Here is a 21,764-nt window from a genome sequence, read left to right as displayed (position 1 = left end):
ACTGTAATCCTAGAACTTTGGGAGGCTGAGGTGGGCGGATCACGAGGTCAGGAGATCGAGACCATCCTGGCTAAAACGGTGAAACCCTGTCTCTACCGAAAATACAAAAAATTAGCTGGGTGTGGTGGCGGCGGTAGCCTGTAGTCCCAGCTACTCAGGAGGCTGAGGCAGGAGAATGGCGTGAACCTGGGAGGCGGAGTTTGCAGTGAGCTGAGATTGCGCCACTGCACTCCAGCCTGGGCAATGGAGCGAGACTTTGTCTCAAAAAAACAAAACAAAACAAAAAACAAAACAAAACAAACAAAACAAAACAAAACAAAAAATGTTACATAAACATCTCTAAAAGGGAAGATTTAACAATACATGGCACACAGTAAGCATTCAATAGATATTTGTTGAACGAATGAATGAAATTGAACAATAAGGAGCAATATGAGCTAAAATTCAACATGGATTTTATTGCTTTCTTGTTTGCCGTAGAATAAGAATTATGGAAGTCTAATGAATAGATAAGTCATATATTTACAATTTATAATGTGATATCGGGCAGTGAAATATAAAAGTATTTTGGCAATTTAGATAAGGAGGCATGCAGACATTTGTAGATCATTAATGAAATGGGCCATTTTCCCCACCTGCGAATATAAGTTAAAAGTTAGCCTGAATTATGCATTGGAAAGATTTTGCTTCATTTCCAGCTCACTGCAATATAAACTAGAAAATTGCCCATTTATGTCAGATGTGTGTGAACCAGAGCAACTCCATCTTAAATAGGAGCTGGGTAAAATGAGGCTGAAACCTACTGGGCTGCATTCCCAGACGGCTAAGGCATTCTAAGTAACAGGATGAGAGAGGAGGTCAGCATAAAATACAGGTTATAAAGACCTTGCTGATAAAACAGTTTGCAGTAAAGGAGCCAGCCAAACCCACCAAAACCAAAATGGCACCGAGAGTGATCTCTGGTTGTCATCACTGCTACACTCCCACCAGTACCATGACAGTTTACAAATGCCATGGCAACATCAGGAAGTTACCCTATATGGTCTAAAAAGGGGAGGCATGAATAATCCACCCTTTGTTTAGCATATCATCAAGAAATGACCATAAAAATGGGCAACCAGCAGCCCTCAGGACTGCTCTATCTATGGAGTAGCCGTTCTTTTATTCCTTTACTTTCTTAATAAACTTGCTTTCACTGTGCACTGCAGACTTGCCCTGAATTCCTCCTTGCACAAGATCCAAGAACCCTCTCTTGGGGTCTGGATTGGGACCCCTTTCCTGTAACATTTAGATTAAGGAAGTTTCTTGAGGAAGTGCGTCTCAGTGGAAGAAGGAAAAGCCACGTGGCAAAATGAAGTGTAATGAGAACTTGCTCAAGAAAATAAACATTATGGATAAGATAGATGTATAGCAATGATTAATCATTTTTCTTTATGACTTTATTCCAAGTTTTAAATAAATGATACAACATATTTATCCTTGTAAGGCAAGAAGCAAGCACGGATAGTGATAGAACTACAAGGTGGGAGATCATTGGCTTTATTATTGTTAGTTGATTTTTTTTTTCCATTTATTCATCAGGTACTTTTGAGTCAGGCGCCCTGCTAGGTACTTGGTTTATATGGATGATGACATGGCCCCACAATCTAGAGGAGGCATCAGTCAAATAACAAGTTAGCAATGAAATTTATATTACCAGTGACACTATGAGCAATAAGTGAAGCAGACAGGTACAAGAATAGCGAATAACAAACAGCAAGGTAGGGATTATCTTTGGTTTTCAGATGATGGAACTGATGTTTGAAAAGGATAAGAAAATGATTTGAATTCAGATGCTTGGTGAGTGGTAGAACTGGGATCCTAACCATGTCAGGTTGATTCCACAGCCTGAGCTAGAATTAATGTTACAGTTTCCAGCACAAACTCCCTGCTTAAATCCCTGCAGTGGCTACTCACCACCTCTAGAACATAAAGTTCAACTTTCCTGACTGGGCTCTGCCTCTCTAACTTCATTTCCTAGCAGTTCCTCTACACTACGTGATCTGTTTTGTACAACCATGCCTTAGCTCTCACTGTCCTTTTGGCCTATCCCTTTGCCCTGCACAATCCCTCATCCCAGTTCTTGGTTTCTCCAGGAAGCACCCACGAAATCTCCAGTGGAGGTTAAGTACTCTTCCTCTGAGCTCTTGTGAAATCCTGTTAATTAGCTCTCGTCAGGTTACTACCTATGGACCAGATCTAGCCGCTGCATGTTTCTGTAGCTCATAAGCTAAGAAAATGTTTACATTTTTAGAGTTGAAAAAAATAAAAAAGATTAATATTTCATGACATCTAAAATTATATGAAATTTGCATATCAGTATCCATAAATAAAAAGTTTGATTAGAACACAGCTATGTCTACTCCTTACAGACTGTCTGTGGCTGCTTTTGTGTTGCAATAGCAGAGTTGAATATTTAGTTGCAAGAGACCATGTGGCCTGCAAAGCCTAAAATATTTACTATCTGTTCCTTTACCAAAAAAGTTTGTTTACTCCTAATCTAAATCACACAGTATTTTAAAGTGGATCTCCCTGAGCTTGTTCCAAGCTCCTTGTAGGCAGGTATCACAAAATCCATCTCACGACCACCAGCTCTCCAGCTCCTCACTGTGGTACTTAGTAAGTGGGCATTTAATACATATTTGCTGAATGTCTGATTCCATACTTTTGTCCGTAGGGTAGTTCTTCAAATCCTTGTGAGCAGCCATCCTGCTACCCATCCAGTGTTTCCCTTTATAGGCGCAACATCCAGCCATTCCTATTCTTCTGGTGACATTAAATGTCCTGAAACTAATCTGGTTTAGTGCCTCTTTACATCTGTTTTTCTTTTTAAAACCCGGCATTATTTCTGAAAATTATGAAGAACTTACCATTTGTTAGAATGTGTACCCTTTTAAAATAAAAATTAGGTATCACATTAATAAATAACAATGATCTGTCCTTCTGGTTAATGAGTAATTGGTCTATAAAGACAAAACTTAATCAATATGATATCATCTTTTTCTCTTTGGTAAGAGAAAGGAAAGGAAAATGTATTTGCTGGTTGACTTTTGGTTTATAAACTTGAAACCTTTAGTTCCTCTGCTCTCCAGTGTGGAAAAAATAAAGTAGAAATTCAAATATTTACTTCTGGCACCCCAGAAGAAAATACCAGAGTTTCTACTTTATTTTCTTCTTCTAAAAATAAAGGATTGGAAATTTACTGAGGTCTCATGTACAGTATCACAGAGGTGCCCCTGTTCTGGCATGATTCACACGCAGTACTCCAGGTTTCCTGAGGGTGGCATGGAAGCGCCACCATGGGGTGGGGTGCCAGAGGAGCCTGCACTTTATTTGCTGTTAGCATTTTTCTATGTATTGCACTTTATGTGAACCCAGTTAAATTGGTTTATAGATTATATTATTTAATTGTAACCAAACTACTCTTCAAAAAATGAGCATGTTGCCTAAAATGAGTCCTGAACAACAACTGTGGCTTGAAGAAACCTTGATAATGCAAACACGAGTGAGAAATGAGAAAACGACAGAGCTGGTACCTCTTCTTCAGCTGTGCTCTGTCAGTCATGCCTACAGGTAAAAATGATCATCTATTTCACGTTAGAGAAGCTGGCTAAAATTAAAAAAAAATCAAAAACTTCAGTCGATGTGATATATTGACATATTTTCTGTAAATTCCAAACTAAGTTCATATTATGAATATTGTGCATTTGTGAGGCATTTTTTTGATGTGACCATGTATAAAACTAAGTGTTGAAATAAATGGAATCTAATATTATGCTTGTGAATTGCTACATTACAAAGTTAAACAGATATCTTAAAGAAAAGTGAGGCATATTTATTAACGTATTAGTAATCACATTTTAAAGGGAGAGTAACATTTTTGTCATTCATAAAGCAAATTGTAAAATGTTTACTTTTGCTTTATCTTTTACATTTTTTGACTTTTAAGTTTATAATGTCCATTTTATATACTATAGTAGTATGTATACACTTACAAACCTACAAGTAAATGTATAGAGAGGAATGTGCTCCCAAAGTTTTACTGATAGGTGAACATCATCAACATTAAAAGATGTCTGATCTCATTGGACAAACCTAAGCTAGTTAAGCACAGATTGTAGGAGAGGATATTCCTCTCTTCCCCAATCATTTTCATTTTTACAAAATGCTTATTTATCTGGTTTACCAGTAATTACTTTTTTTGATGAAAAGAGATATAATTTTGAGAAAAGAATTGCCTATACTCCTAAATCAGAGTCTACATTTTTGGATGAGGGAAATATCTTGTCATTTCTCTCTTTCACATCCTGATAGAATTTGTGATCATTTATGGTTAATATTTTTGGTACTTACTTATTGTTGGTCTCCTTTTTGAGAAGTTAGGACCCAAAAGTGGAGAGATAATGTTCATGGTATTGACTGAATTTCAGGTGCCTAACACAGGGCTGAACCCAGATGGGGCGCACAGTGCGTGCTTTTTAGAAGCCAGAGATAAGAAGAGAGGGGAGGGATGAGGGGCTGTTGTGGGTATGGTTTCCTCTCCCTCTGAGATCACAGCAAACCATGGACCAAGAAGGTGACTTAGCCCTGGAAATGAAATTTTAGATCTACTTGTTGGGGAATCCTCCCGTATAATCAACAGCATCAGTTCACTTTAAGCATCATTTGCTTGTTCAGAAATACTGTCAGGCTTCCGGAGTTTGGTCTACATTTCTCAGCCAATACACAGTGATTTAGACTGTGTCTACCCTTATGGCCTCAGCTTAAAGAACTAACTGTAATATTGGGCCTAAAGGCTGCTGACCTTTCTATGGTAGTAACATAATGGGCAATCCTGAGTGTCCATCATAGGAATCACACAACAACACAGCTAGGCTGTGCTAATCAATTTTTCTACAAATTATAAATATAATCTGGATAACTTTATCCAACATAATAATTTCTTAATATAGTCATTTCAGTTCATTTTGATTTGTTCTGATTGAGTTTAATTCACTTTACTTCAATTCAGTTCATACTATATGTTAAACACTGGGGATTAAATGAACTATTCGAGTTTTCATTTATTTTAATTTCTTCATGGGGACCTACTATGTGCTAGGCAATGCTAGATGATGATTATGCAAAAGTGAATTAAGTTGGGTCTCCTTAAAGGAGTTCACAGAGAAAGAGCCAGGGATACCTACAGTGTGTGATAAATCATGGGACGAGATAACTCCAGTGGACCATGGGAACACAGAGAAAGAAATAATGAGGGTGTTGGCAACCCTGATGATTAAACAATTCATTCTCATGAATGAGAAAAGGTATATACAGAACACAGTCAAAGAAACACAACGGTCAGTGATCAAGTGAAAAAACGTGGACAGTATAAAGGTAAAGAAGAACAAAGATGGGTTTAGGATTTGTGGGGAAGTTTCCTGGAGGAGCAAATACTTAAACTGGCTCTTCCCCCTCCACTTGTTTTTCTGGACTACATTTTACCAAACTAAAAAAGGAGGGGCAGAAAAGAAAGAAAAAGGTAAGATGCTATGAACCTTTTTATCTCAAACCTCTGAGGCATGACTTCTGAAATGATTAAAAGTAAATTAAAACGGCTCAGGAAGTCACAGGCTGCATGTGAGTGTCTTCCCACCAGGAAGCCACAGCTCACTGTTTCACGGCCACTCTTTTTTGTATTATGTAAACTTGTAAACACTAACCTTCCTCTTTTTTATAGTCATTGAATAGAACACAAATTCCTTCTGGACATTATTTTCCAGCAGAAATAAGAAACACACTGAAGAAAATGAATAAAGAGCAATCGTTTCTTTAGCTCATTAGGGCATTTGCTGTTTATGAAGTCGCAGGGATTTGCATGTGTTGGCATTTGCAGGCACAGTTGGATAGCGTTACTTTGTCAAAATAATCTATAGAGAGTATTCATGTGAGTCAACTGATGATCATTTTGCTGCTCAAGAGCATTCATTATCTTCTAGAGTTGAGGTTTCTATGATTTGGGGATTATGGCCAATTGAAATTACAGTGTGCACTGTCTAGGTGGGGGAAGCTGTGAGTAAGTGGGCAGGCTTAGGTAACAGATGCAGCTGGAGTGAGGAGCTAGACCTTTGCCATTTCTTTACCTTGTGACCTTGAGCAAGTCACTTTTCCAAACCTTAGTTTTCTCATTCATATATGGGGATAACCATACCTACCTCATGAGAGTATGAATAGGATTAAACAAGACCAAATTAGTAAATGCACAGCAGAGAAAGCACTGACTAGATTATAACTATAATTATTATTAGCAGTAGTAGTCTTTCACTCGTATTATCTTAAGGAAAAAATAAAATAATCACTTTTGGTGAGGATACATTTGTCTTTAATAGATGTGCTCTTCCATGGGCTGATGTTATTTTTGGGCTGGGCATGATCTTTTAGAGTTTTAAAATGAAACTTTAGGAGATTGGAGGGATTTAATAGGTTAATTCCCTAACCTATGGCAGGTAGGTAGGGTACCATCCTTAACTCAGTATTTCTTTTATTTTTTTTATTATTTTTTTGAGACGGAATATTGCTCTGTCTCCCAGGCTGGAGTGCAGTGGCGCGATCTCGGCTCACTGCAAGCTCCGCCTCCTGGGTTCACGCCATTTTCCTGTCTCAGCCTCCCGAGTAGCTGGGACTACAGGCGCCCGCCACCACGCCCGGCTAATTTTTTTTGTATTTTTAGTACAGACGGGGTTTCACCGTTTTAGCCAGGATGGTCCCGATCTCCTGACCTCATGATCCGCCCGCCTCAGCCTCCCAAAGTGCTGGGATTACAGGCGTGAGCCACTGCGCCCGGCCCTAACTCAGTATTTCTGATAAACTGTCTAGCTTTTGCTTGGGAACTAAAATGGGAAGAACCAAGTATGGATTTCCATCACTTATACTCATGGATCCCAGTTCACGTCTTTATAGTTAATAAGAATAGGCTCAATTCTTTTCTCACATTTTTCAGACAGTTATGTCCTCTTTGAGGTCTGTATTTTGCAGCTAAACATCTCCAATTGCCTGAACTGTTCCTTAACTGAGACTGTATCTGCCCTCTGCATGACCCTGATTTCCTGCTGAATTTGCTTCAGAAAGTTAATGTCTCTTCTCTTAAGTGTGTTTTCAGAAATGAATGCAATATTCCAGATCTCTCAGCATAGAGTATAGGAACTCTGTTGCCAGAGACACATTTTTGAAATAAATAATCTCGGTAATAAGATTTCACAGTTGTTTTACTTTTAAGATTAAATCATTTTGAAATTTAAATGGAAAGTTAGAGAGGCAATGATGAGAACCACCCATATTAATAGCATACAGAAATAAAAAGAAATATCTTTTTGCTCACTGACCCACCCAAGATAAAAAAGATTCCATTCTTGTTATCTTGCTTGTAAGCAAATACTAAATTCTCATAGTTTGAATAACTAGTTCCTCTTGCAGCATGCAAGATGATTGGACTAACTTAGCTTTAAAAAACAAAATTTCAAGTGACAGTTACAAGAATCAAAATCTGCATGGGCTATAAAAGTATGAGGGCAAGTCAATTTTAAAAGATATATCTGACCCTGTCTCAAAAAAAATAAAAAAAGATAAAGATACGGGTACATCTACATACTGTACGTAATTTGGCTTGAGAATAGTATCTTTCTCTTTAGCTTTGGGCTAAACTTACACATACTTTTAATTCTATTGTATTGAATCCTATTGTAGAAATATAAACATATCTTTATTTAAAAAGAAATCAGCCCTTAATCTCAATATGGATCAGGCTGAAATGTACCTCTTAAATTATTTCTTTTTTTTTTTTTGAGACAGGGTCTCGCTTTGTCACCCAGTATGGAGTGTGGTGGTATGAGTGATCATGGGCTTGAGCCTCGTGGGCTCAAGCAATCCTCCTGCCTCATCCTCCCGTGTAATTAGGACTACAGGCATGTGCCACCATGCCTGGCTAATAATTTTTGTAGAGACAGGGTTTCATTATGTTGCCTAGGCTGGTCTCAAACTCCTGGTTTCCAGCAATCCTCCTGCCTCAGCCTTCTAAAGTGCTGGGATAACAAGGATGAGCCACCATGCCCTGCCAGCTCTGACACTTTCATCTCCAGAGACTGAAATGTAGATAGGTTTCAGGTTTATAGCTTCATAGATGATGTTTCCTAAGCAATTGGTTCAACCTCTGATCAGTCTTGCTAGTTGTTTGAGGGAGGCACAGTTCAACATGACTGATATGGGCAAGTTTAGCAATTAGTTAAATAACAAATCAAAGTGGTATAAAGGTATCATCTCTGCTGTAGGACTAATAATCAACATTTTTTTTTTTCACATTTCTTACCTAGATTCTTAGTATAGGCTTTAACTGAGCTACTTATCTGCGATTCTTAGTATATGCTTCAACTGAGCTATTTATCCTGCCGGCAAGTGGAGCAATTTATCTGATTTAAGGAGAAGGCAGATGTATAATCCAACCAGGTTTTTCTATTTTTTTTGAAATGCCAAGATGGGCACAGCCTGGGGATATGTTTAATATAGACAATGAAATTTCATCGAGAGGAAAGCAAGCTGAAGAGAGTCAAAGGGTGTTTGGATGCAAGCATGTAGAAATTTACATGGTTAACTTTCTTGTTTTTAATGTTGACTACTTGTGGAGATTAAGAATTTGTAGAGACAGGTGAAAGAAGAAATCTTGAACACTCAATTATGTAGCAATGAACAACAAATACTGACTCATATTGCATCAATTAGGTATTTATTAGCTAGGGCAAAATTATTTGGAAAGACAACCAGGAGCTGCTCTGGGACCAGGTCCTGCCACTTCTAGTCAAATTAACATTGCAACAGCAGGTTCCAACTTGTGGTGGTTCATTTTAGAGAGAGGGAGAGTTTGTCCAGCAACCAGGCATTAACTTGATAATTAGGATGACAGAGGCTCTGTTCTTCCTCTTTGTCCCTATTTGTTGCCCCAATTAGCTGTGTCTGTCTTGGATCTGTTATCATAAAAGAAGTACTTGGAAGACAACTCGGTGTCTTAACTCAAATAAATAGCTTGACAAACTGAAGATCGTAGAAATATACTACTGGTCTGATTTCTTATAAAATATGCCGGGTCTTGTGGCCACAAGTGACAGGAGATGGGAGGAGGATTTGCTGTTAGCTTCGGGATGCCAACATAAGTTAGCCAAAGCAGTTAACTGTCATCCAAATAATGAAGAGGCATTCTTGGAACACACACACACACACACACACACACACACACACACACACACACACATAGAGTATTATTTATATCGGCCATATAGGAACACACATTCTCCTGGAGCCAGGATGTGGTGACAAAAATTAAGAGTTAACCAAGAACTGTCTTTTGCTTAGAAATAACCAACATTTATATAGTGCTTTCTACTTGGAGCTTTCACCTAACGTTATCTCATTTGTTTATTTAACAATGTGGCTGTCTCTAATATCCCAGTTTTATAGATGAACAGACTAAGGATCAGAAAGGTTAAAGGCTTCTGATCCAGGCTTTCCAGGGCCAGTTGCTGTTCCTTCTGCTGCGCCCCGCTGTCTCTCAGGAGAGGGCCTGTTTATGGCTGAGTTGCAACTCCACTGGAAGCCAAGGAGGCAAGGACAAATGCTGGCATTTTCAGATAGGTATTTATTATTAGGCTTTGCCTTGTAGTAACTGTTAAATCATGCCTTAGGCCTGCCTCTTGGCAAGGTCAGGGCACATATAAAGCATTTCTATAAAGTTAAATTCCTGATGGGAGGCTTTTAAGGTTTTTATATTTTAATGAAGTTATTAAAATGAAAGTTCAGACTTGCATAATTCATAAATATTCAGTGCCTCTTTTAAAATCTCTTCTACTAAGCTATTTTTTAAAAATTTCAGTGAAATCCTTACAAACATAAAACACTAACATGTCTTTCAGGTAAGATTAGATTCCTAATTACAGTAATGAGATTTACTGTGATATATTATTGCCCTTTAGGCTAGTTTCATTTGCAATATTTTCACTACATTAAAGACATTGCTGTAAAATGCAGGAGTGTTTTCTAGATACACAAATTGAACTGGCAACTTTTAGTAAAAGTAGCTTTCAAATGCTTAATTGTTTTTGTAAAGTCTGGAAATTGGGAACTTCCCTTCAAAATGACTTTCATAGCGGTAGATATTTTTACTTTGACTTTTAGTGACTGTCACATATCTTTTCAAGTTGTTATCATAATAATGCTGCTGTATTGAGTGTTTTAATGGATTCAAACTCCTGCAAATATAGTTGATGAAAATTTGAAAATCTACAAGCTAATGACCTGCTTTTTTTTTTCTGGTACTCTTTGCAATCAGTCTAGGCTGTCTTTTTAAGCAACACATTTTTAGGTTTTGAACTTAGGGTAATTGCATCTTACTTTAAAATCCTTTCTTATTTAGATGCATAATGACATTGTATAAATGTAACATTTTACTTCTCAGCAACAGCAGCCAATAGTAGAAGCAGCAGCAAGTAAATTTTAGGAACATTAATAAAATAGAGACTTTCTCCTATTGCTTTTCTTTCTCATTGATATATAGAAACTCTTTGTATTATAGGGATATTAATATTTGATCTGTTTATGTGAGGCAAAGCTTTCTTTTAGTGTGTTATCTTTCAAATTCATTTATGGCATTTATTTGGGAAGAATGACATCTTTACTATATTGTTCCCTATCCAAAAGCATGTTATTTTTCTATTTACTTAGGTCTCATTTGAAGTCTTTTGGTTAAGTTATACAGTTTTTCTTATAGTTATATTTATAAGAGAATTACTAAATATACCATGATACATTCAAACAAAGGGATGCTATGCAACCACTAGATATGGCAGATCTATATGTTGGCCCAAAGGATCTCTATTATATATTGGTAGGTGAAAAATAATTACAGAATAATGTGTTTAAAATCCCATTTTGTAAAATGTATATATATATTTGTATATATGTGTATAGAACTGATATAAGCAGAAAGAAAATCTGGAAGGATATGAAATTTCAAATTATTTCCTTGAGTCAATTAACTCTGAGGAATGGGAAAGGATTAGAGGGGGCTGATTTGAGTTACTTTTTTACTTATATATGAAAAGAAGTGGTGGGGTTATGGATTAACTTTATTTCTTGAGCTTTCCTATAATTTTAAAACTAAAATTCTACATAAATATTTAAACACAGGGCTATTGGTGAAAGCATTTGTTCCCTTAATAAGGATATGAAAGTTCATAATATTCTCGACAAATGACAGCTGCGTCAGTAGATTACTGAGTAATCTTGCAGTTTCATATGTATGTGTAATATATGTAGTAATTCTGCAAGTGCACTGTCACGAAATATGCATTCGGCTCTTTTTTTGTTAACGGGACACTTTATTAGTTAATTACACTGTCATATTGTTGACTGAAATCAGTAGTTTGAAATCTATCAATTTCTTAATCATGTTGCTTTAGTTTTGGCTAAAAGCAGTTCCAGTGGTTCTAAGGATATAAAATAAATGCCCTTAATTCTTTTTTTAAGTTAAATAAAATCATTTATTTCTGAAAGAAAAAATTATAGGAAGCCTCCTAGTTTTCCAGTCATCACTGAAAATGATGTGCCACAAAATTTAGGCCATTAGTAATTTAAAAAGGCTGTCAGCTGGTATGGTCTTTTGACTTCCTTTGATAAGGAGTTAGTCTTTAAAACAGTGGACAAGTAAGATGCTGAATCATTGCCTTATCTGTTCATGCTGGGCAAAAGGTGACCAAGGGATCATTCTCTGTCTTTACTTTTTCCCTTGAAAATGCCTTTATGACTGTCATTGAGGTATAACTACAGTAATGTGTGCATTTCTGTGTCACTCTCTTCTTTTATCTTTTGGAGATAGTCTGTTTTTCTTTTTTTTAACCACTAAAGGGGGTGGTGAGGGGGGAAATGAAGGAAGGAAGTAAAATCTTCTGAAAATGATGGCTAAAATAACCAATTGATTTTAAGAATTCCACTGTCTGGTTTTTATTTATGAGCCGCTATTTCTATTATAATAGGATTACTACTATATGATGCCAAAATAATTGCATTAAGTGATGAAATTAAGTCAGATCATTTGGAAGATGAAGACAAAATAATCAGTTAGATTAGTGGAATTTAAAAATTCATAACTGATTGTTTAGGCAGGGTATATTAAGGTCTGTTTCTTCAGCATATATGCTAGGGGCTCTGAGAACACAGACATAAGTAGACACAATCCCTGCTCTCAAAGTAGCTCATGGTGCAGCAGGTGGCAAGACTATGGTGAAAAGGGAAAAAGAATGATATCTTTATAACTGAGATTAAGAATAAGGGATTAAGGAACCAAGTAGAAACAGCATACACTTTTGGAAGCAGAGGTGATTATAATAAAGTACAATTTTTTTTTTTTTGAGACAGGGACACGCTCTGTCACTCAGGCTGGAGTGCAGTGGCACAATCACAGCTCACTGCAGCCTTGACCTCCTGGGCTTGAGAGATCTTCTCATCTCAGCCTCCCAAGTAGCTGGGACCACAGGTGTGCGCTACCATTCCTGGCTAGTTTTTTTTTTTTTAAATTTTTTTGTAGAGATGGGGGTCCCACTATGCAGCTCAGGCTGATCTCAAACTCCTGGGCTCAAGCGATCCTCCCACCTTGGCCTCCAAAGTACTGGGATTACAGGTGTAAGCCACTGCACCTGGCCAGTACAGTTGTTTTTAAAAGACTGTCTTTGATGTTTCCATTTCTGAGCATTATTATAGTGTTTGAGACTCAAAACTTTGCATGCTTTTGTCACCTATTATAGGCTTTACTAACAGGAATATTATACCTTTGTAAAGGGAAGGGGAAAATAGCACCGACTTTTGCTACATGTTTTTAATAGTTTTATTAGAAACTCCCAAATATCTCCTGAAAGAACCCACTAAATATAATTTTTAAAAATAGGAATTTGTGGGGACTCTATTCCTCCCAGTGCAATTACCTATTAGAAATTCTGACCCTGCTTATTTTTATTTCTGTATACTGAATGAAGAGAAGGGAATAGAAGTGGCCAACTGAAGGATGCAAATGTAAGCATTCTGGATTGGATTAGTGAGATATGCAGCTGTGGGCTATTTATGGTTACCCATGGAAAGGGATGAGGGGTTCCTACAAGACAACACAAAGGTTTAGAGATGTCTCCTTGTAAGCCTATAACACAAAACAGACCGACACTTATCTCAGTCTTATATTTCAATCTGTTCCATTTCCTAGAGCAACATGTATTTACAACCCAAATGTAAAGTAGTAAAGAAAATTTGACAAAGAATTTTTGAGTAGAAAGGTGCCTTTGAGATCATCCTGAATAGCTGTCCCTTTTATCTATTCTCTTTCAAACATCAAGGTGACTTCCTGATGCTAGTATTGTGGGATGTGATAAATAGGTAGGCATTACTCTAGCTCTACCTTTCATGATTTTCAGACTTTCATCATATCCTTGTTCAGCCTTCCTTTTCCAGACCACAAAGTCCCGCTGTTCCTAGCCTGTCCTCACACGCAGCCCCTCCATCCCTCTATTGTAGCTGCTTTCCTCCAGCAGATAGTCATCTAACACCACTGTCTTTCCTGAGGTGAACAACCAAAACTCTGTGTGTTGTACACATGAATGAGCTCTGGACTTGGACAAAGGTAGGGGATTTTCCCTCCCTTTTATTTATAAAATCTTCTGTGACAATATCAAGCCTTTTTTGGGGTAGCAAAAAAGACACATTCACTTGGTGAATGTCTTCAATGGATGGTTCTATGTGACATTTTTCTTGATTTATAATTGATCCTATTACTCTATACTCTAAATTGGGTCATGTTTTCCTTTTAGTGTATTATTTTTTAGCTTGACCCAAATGAAGCACATCTACCACATTTTTTGGCTTACTCAGCTTAGCTAGATTTTTTTAATTTACCCACTGAGTTTTGCATTTCAATGGCTGGAAACATTTATCTTACCTTCAGAATTATGAGTTTTAAGGTGACTGGTGAAAGTGCCTTAGAACAGACCTCTTTGGAACTTCCTGTTTCTACTTCTTCATTTGTAGATTTCTCTTGTTAAAATTATCTAGCTGACATGTATTTTCCTGGTAAGTTGTCTATTGCAATTCACATTTCTTTAATTTTAATATTTATGTATGTAATTTTGACCCAAAGAATCCCATAACAATTTACAGGGGTAGTAAGCTTTTGTACTCCTACATCATACTGCCCCTCTCCCAATAATATCACGTACTCCTTTACAGAATTAGCCCTTGCTAAAATTTAGTTGTAGGTAAAATTTTTCTTTAATCTCTGAAAGGCACTCAAATCCTTTAAACTTGGACTCTCTTCCACCATGTTCGGCAACCTCTCTTCTGCACCACAGATACAGCTGAAATGTCACTGTTTTGTGTCTCATTCTCTTTTGTGTATGAAGAATAAGTCACTAAAATAACATACCAATCTGCGCATTAGGGAGAAACTGATACAGTCCTTTCCAGCATAAAAATCATCTACGACTATTCAATGTCTGGTGTTATGGACTTGTTGATCTCACCTTTGCTGTCTAAGTAGCTGAAGAACTAATTAAACAGTCAACCAACTGATTTATGTTAGTGAGTTCCATGATAGGATTTTAGCTTGAGTATAGAGGATATTTGGAATCAGGTCACTTTTGGACATCTTTCAAACTGTAGCATGTAGTTATCCACCTGTTCTCCAGGTTGAACCTGCTGAGCAATGATAAGGACCTAGACATCAGGTTTTATTCATTGGAGTCTGAAGACAGTCTGCTTGGTTGACATCCTAGCTCTGTCAAATAGTAATCCTGTGACCTTGGGCAAGTTATGTAACTCTCTGTCCTTCAGTTCCATCATCAATAAAATCACATTAAAAATAGTATCTACCTCATAGGGTTGTAATGGGGATTAAATCAGTTAGCCATATGTAAAGCATTTAGAACAGTGTCTGGCTCACATTCTGCTATGCAAGTGTCTGCTGTTTTTACTCATATTCCCAAGGATTGGCATGGTGCCTGGCACAGAGGAGTTTTCACATGATGTTTGTTGACTGATTGGATATATACCTGCTGGCTAAATAATTTACTTAGGAGTTTTTGGGCTAACTCTTCTGAACAAATACATTACAGTCTATCACTTATTTCTCTTGATTTCACATCTGCTCATTTCTCTAAAACTGTTAGTCCTTCAGGCATAGCATTTCTATCCATTCTGTGGATAACTGTGCCTGGGTCCCAACTTATACCGGGCTTGGCTATAATCCTTTCTAATTACTCATTTTCTAGAATGATCCAGTTTCAAGACTTGTCATTTGTTTTTTAGACTAATCTGTTCATGTTTTAGGAATTCAGATTATTTTATCAATATTGTAATTAAGCATTTTGAAGTATCCCAGAATTGATATTATATTGTAACATTCATGCCTAAAATTATGATGAAGCTTCTGACATCACAGCCAACTTATTATGCATATTCCTGTCCCATTAGCTCAATAAGATGCCAGTTTATTTGCATATTATTGCTTGACCCTGATATCATGGCCAATTAATTTGCATATCCCTATCTAATTGGTTCAAATAAGTTTTTGCCATTTTATTTATTGGCCTGGCTCCCAGACTAGTGGCTTTTAGTTCAAATCAATTGAATTTGGAGTGTTTTTCTTTGTTGTGCTTTCAGCACCAGTGGAAGGACAGATAAGGGTGGTAGTCAAGGGTATCAGGAAACAACTTCAGAATGTACAAAGGAAACATCTATTGCTTTTATTTCCTCTTTCAGTGGAGGAGACTCAAGAAAAAAAGATAATAATTTAGACATGTGGGCAAGGTATTTTTCAGGGAAGAGGATACTGGACTGATGAAAAAAATAGAACTTCTTATTTGAGGAAATTCCATTATATAAAGCAAAAGATGTATTCTATGTTACTGACCAAAAAAAAAAAAAAAAAAAAAATTCTAACTTGGAACTTGGCTGACCTAGGCCTCAGTTAAAATTATGACATAGTGTTTTAAGCCTCTGAAGTGTAGTTTTCAAATTTAAGATGCATAAAAATAACATGGGTATGTGTGTATGGACGGGGAGGACCTGTTTAAAAGGCAATTTCCAGATTCCCACCCCTAGATACTCAGTTACAGCTTGGTTTGCATTAGTCCTTGAAATCTTAGTTTTTAATAAGTACCCTAGGTGATTTTGATGGGGTTATGCAAAATATCACATGTTGATAAATATCACCTGAGGGAATGACCTACCTCTGCTGGTTCATGGTTTCTCCTTGGAATCTAGTAGTTACCTGAGGTTGGGTGAGTTGCTCTTTCCTAAATGATCCCAAATATTTAAATCTGGCTGCATTTCCCAAATTATATTTCTAGGACAGCAGAAAAGGAGCTAGAGAAAAGACAAACCCAGGAGTAACATTTAAAAAATGGCATCTTCCAGAAAACAGAGTGTGTGTGGGTGGAGGGAAAGGGACAGGACAAATTTTGCTCACCTAGGTCACAGTAGCTAATCCACACACTGGCAGTGTGACATATAGTGATGGTGACTCCTTCATCACCACAAGTCCCCTGTTCCCTCTCTATCATTTCCCTCAAGTAATTGCTGCCACTTTCAAACATTTCATTTCCCTTTTCTTTTGGAGACTTAGAGATGTTTTGGAGGAACTCTCCTACAGCCCCAAATGTTGCTTTTCACAGTACAGGTTTCATTTCATAGTGACAAGGCAGCACTAGGGATGGCCAGGAAGAGGACTAGGGATGGGTCATAGAACAGAGAGTGAAAAGGACAGAAAAATGATGAAGGAGAGCACTTTGCAACCATCGTTGACCCGATCCCACCTCCTAGCCACCTCCCTAGCTCCTTGATGTTCAGGAGGCTGCTGGAATAGCTACATGTGATTTCAGCCCTTTACCATATGGGTTTACAGCTTGCCCCCATGCTTGACATACTTTTGTTATGTTCCCTACTCCCCCAATTTAGGTGAATGCAAACCACATCAAACGAGCAGGACTGCACACTTTTTACCCTTGTTGATTTGCCATGGCTACTAGCAGTACAAGCACAGAAAAAAGTCTCAAAAGAATTACGTGCTAGCTTCAGGGAATGAGGGAAGTAGAACAGGTTTGTGAGATCACATTCTGTTTCATATTGGGCCCGGCAAGAAGAGGAATCTGCCAGAAACCACAAGTGAAGCAAGAAAATCAATTTGTTTTTCTGAGAAGGCAAGAAAGGGGGCACCCTGGAGCTATTTGACTGGGAGTATCCTTAAGGGTTTACACTTATGAACATTTTCCCCAGTCTCCAAGAATCCCTCCATCTCCAACAATCCATGAAGACTCCATTTCTAGTCTTCCCTACTGTGAGGACCTCATCTTGATGTTTCAGTTTTGGGCAAGGGAGGCACCTCACGCAGGTTAGAGCTGAGGAATCCTCGCTCTCCCATCTTGAAGGTAGGGGTGTGGGCAAGGCTGAATGCTATATGGGAAAGTCCTTTGCATTGAGAACTGGGGGCATCTGAACTTCAGTCGTACTCTCAGATCAGCTGAGATCAAATGTCAGTAGTGATAAGAGCAATTGCAAGTGTTGAACACCCCCATCTATGTGCCACATGCGGGAAGATAGTTTATGGACATTGTCTAATGTCTCTAAGCTTCAATTTTCTCACTGGTAAAATCAGAATGTTATCTTCAGAAAGTATCTCACAGGGCTATCATGAGAACCACATGAGAAAACCAAGTTAAGAAATATTTCTAAATTAGAAAGTGTTCTATAACTGATAATGTGACTTTTTAACAGTTAAAAATAATTCTCAGATTGAAGTAGAAAAACAATTTCTACAGACTAGATCAAAATTTAAAAGCTATAATCACTTAAATTTTTGCTGATTTTAAAGTTTAGTGTTTCCTTCTTTAAACAGCCATGTCCTTAAATAGAAAACTTTCAGAATTTCATTTAATTTACAACAGAAAGCCTAAACTAAACTTACAGTGTTGACATTCTTCATTAAAGCTGTACTCAGAAGTGTCAAATTTCTGAGATGACAAAAAACAAAACAAAACACCAAACTTGAGGAAAGTGATTGCTGTGACACAAATAGGGACAAGAAGCAAAGTATCTGATTAGTCTCTGACAGGAGTTTACACAGGTATAAATTTAAGAATAAAAGTTATATACTTTAGCTCAAAACTACAAGACACACAGCCTCATACCTTTGGGAAGCCTCAACGTTTCCAATGCCTTCTCTTTGACCTCTTTATTCTCTTCCCCAATTTTCCCAAATAGAAAACATTTATTATTTGAAGGAAGATTTACTCCACACAGAGAAGTGTAAAAGGCAACGAAGCTATTGAGACACGTTTACTAGGCAGAAGGCTTGATTCTCTCCACGTATAAGGCAAAAAATCCTACACATATTCTACAGCACCAACTTGCTCCTGAAGAACAGTCTTGCAGCCTGCAAGATTCAAGATCTCAATACAAATACAGTCATGCCCTGTGTAACCACATTTCAGTCAAGGATGGACTGCCTATAGAATGGTGGTCCCATAAGATTATAATACTGTATTTTTGTTGTACCTTCTCTATGTTTAGATACACAAATACAATTGCCTACGGTATTCAGTATGGTAACATGTTGTATAGATTTGTAGCCTAGGAGCAATAAGCCATACCACATAGCTTAGGTGTGTAGTAGGCTGCACCATCTAGGTTTGTGTTTATGATGTTTGTGCAATGATCAAATAACCTAATGATACATTTCTCAAAATGTATGCCTGTTGTTAATCAACACATGACTGCAGTTAAATTCAGAAATTGTCACTGTTGCTCACAAGCATTTGAAAGTTGGGATATTAAGAATGCAAGTGCAAGGATCTACTGTAGAGATGTGCATAGTCCAATTAAGCTTGTCACTGTAAAGTATGAAGAGCTGGGATTTGCATTTTTTGCATGTGGCTTATACAATAGAGGCAAAATCTTTGTGCAATGCATTTTGAATGAATCCTGCAGGAAGGAAATAACCTTGTTGGAGAGCAATAAGAAAATTATTTTACATATGTTTCCATGTTTTATTTTCTCAAATGTTTTGTTAATTATCTTAATTCACTATAGTGTCTATGCAAAATGTGGGCCTACTGATACATTTGCCTGAATTAATCAGCTAATTCCATCAAACAATCAGATAAACTTTTTTTCCCCATTGAAGCAAGTAATTGGTTAAATCATCCATTGGTTGCTTTCCCATGTTGCATATTTAGCCCAAGATTTGATAAAATTACTAATAGAAATGACTACAATAGTATTTAGTGAGCACTTAGTTGTGCCAGGCCCTGTGCTTTCATTTATTTCTCATAGCATCATCAACAAAGTCCTCTCATTATTCCCACTTTATAGATAATGCAGCTGAGGCTTAGAAGAGTTAAATAAATAACTTGTGCAATGTCAAATTGCTAGTTAGTGGCAGATGGAGTTTAAACTCTGGCAAAACAACCCACTTTGGTTCCAATTAACTAGTCATTTCCAGCAAATGTACTTTGGCATTTGAATTACCTGGAATGATCTTATTATATAATTTTGGTCTCCTCGTACATAGGTCAACTTACTTTGAGACAGACCATCCAAGTGCTTAAAGTTATTTTAATGGTAAGTGGGTTAGACACATTTGAAATGCAAGTCTTGTTTTTTTCAGGCCATAGCTCCTTTGTAAATAATTCATTATTCATTCAGCAGCTATGCTTAGTGCTACCCATCACTGAGAGCATTGTGGGAGGGATAAATACAGAACACAGTCTAGTGAGAGAGAAGCATGATGTTTGAGGGGTGTAAACAAATGGCTAGTGGCATTTAAAAAAAGGCAAAGATTTGTTCTACTGGGATGGATCTTAAAACCATGAGGTCTTAAGACCTCAGGAGTAGGTGGCATTTCAGCAATAACTTGGAAGAAATGAAGAAGTGAGCCATGAGGTATCTGTTCTCTCTCCCAGATGCCCCATGGCTGTTCTCTCTCCCAGACGCCCCATGGCTCAATTCTTCACTTCTTCCAGGTTGTTGTGGAAACGCCACCTACCCATGAAGTCTTCTCTGAACCCCATTTAAGATGAATCCCCAATACTCCTTATCCTACTTCCTGCTTTACTGCTCCATAGCACCTGTTACCTCTTGGTAGACCCATGCTTTTGCTATCTGTTGGCTTCTTTTCTGTTTCACTACATTAGAATGCAAGCTGCAGGAGGGGAGGGTCTTTTGCACTGTTTTATCCACTAATGTAAACCTAGTGCTCAGAACAATGTTGACTTAAAGTAGGGACACAATATATGTTTATTGAATGACTGGAGGAGATAATACTTAAGCTGGGCCTAAAGAATGGGTAGGAATTGGCTAGACATTGTTGGAAGGAAGAGAATTCCAGGTGAAGGAAGTGACCTAAGCAAGTAATGGAGGCAGAAAGTTGTATAGTTTGTTTGCAAAAGAGTGTGCTGGTCAATTTGGTGAAAATGAGATATGGCATGACATAGGCTGGACATATCTACATTACATAGACTCAAGTGATTAGAGTGATTATGGCTTAATTCCACAGCCAGTGAGCAGCCCTTAAAATTAGGGCTTTTTCAGGATATTTACTCTTTAAATATTCTTACTTAATAATTAAACTCCTTCCACGTAATTCAAATGTAGGGGCGAACCCAGGTTGTGAGGATCCTGAAGCTAATATGGTTTTGCTGGTTCTCTTCAGAAAAAAAGAATATAAAGTTATGAATACTAAATTAAGTATGATCTTTGGCCTTTCCTTATTCATTTCACAATGCTGAGTTAGTCAGTGCATTGCAGGTACACTTCCTTCTTTGGGATAGCTAGCAATAACCTCACTATACATGACATGACTGTAAGCCCCATAAAAATAACCTGCTAGACCTAACTTCCCTTAGCCAAGTTTCCAAAATGCCTGCAGCCAGCCTCTCTGATGCCACTGAAAGAGAAGGGATAGATGGTGAAGAAGTCATAGTGGAAACAGACAGCAAACTGGGATGAACAATTCATGGTTGAAATATCTCTCTATGATGATGGGAACTTATTTCTGGGACCCCGGAAGAAGCCAGGACAAATCCTGTCTGCTGAAGCATATAGGATGACTTAGGAAGACTAGCAGAGTACTAGACATAGGTGGTGAGGGGATAGTTGGCATGGACATTCGGCATAAAGCATAAGAGAGAGGATACAAAGAAATCATGTCATGATAGTTGGCTGTTGAACAAAAGGACAGGGAAATGTTAAAGGTGTCTGAAGTTACCTTAGGAAACTAAGTAATAATGAACTGTTGTTGTAGTTAAAAGTTTCTCTGCATGTTTTTCACTTATAGTCACATTAAATACTCTATATTTCTAGAGAACACTGTGCTTTTTGCTTTAAATTTGCTGTGTTACGCTACTAGGCACAATAAAAACAGCAAGTTATTAAATAGAGTCTTAATGACATGAAAGAATTAGTACAGCTTCCCCAGGTGACTTACTTATAAAGAGAAATACACTCAGGTACCAGGAGAATTTGGTTGACAAATTCGTGGGTGAGGGGAAGCTCAGCTGTAGCACTTTTTAGCTGTTACGCTTTAGAATAAAAAATCACCATGCTGCCTTAGGATGACATTTTGAAGTTTGCAATATTTTTATTAAAGAAAGCATTGAATAACCAGTAATGCT

General features: G+C 37.5%; 1 protein-coding gene across 6 annotated transcripts in view; it reads right to left on the bottom strand.

The window, feature by feature from the left end:
- Window positions 1-21,764, bottom strand: part of SYT1 (synaptotagmin 1) — a 590,207-nt gene that overhangs the window by 78,602 nt on the left and 489,841 nt on the right.

Source organism: Pongo abelii, chromosome 10 (assembly GCF_028885655.2).
Source record: "Pongo abelii isolate AG06213 chromosome 10, NHGRI_mPonAbe1-v2.0_pri, whole genome shotgun sequence".
In the NCBI taxonomy this organism is placed as follows: Eukaryota; Metazoa; Chordata; class Mammalia; order Primates; family Hominidae; genus Pongo; species Pongo abelii.
This window is presented reverse-complemented; position numbering and strand designations above follow the sequence as displayed.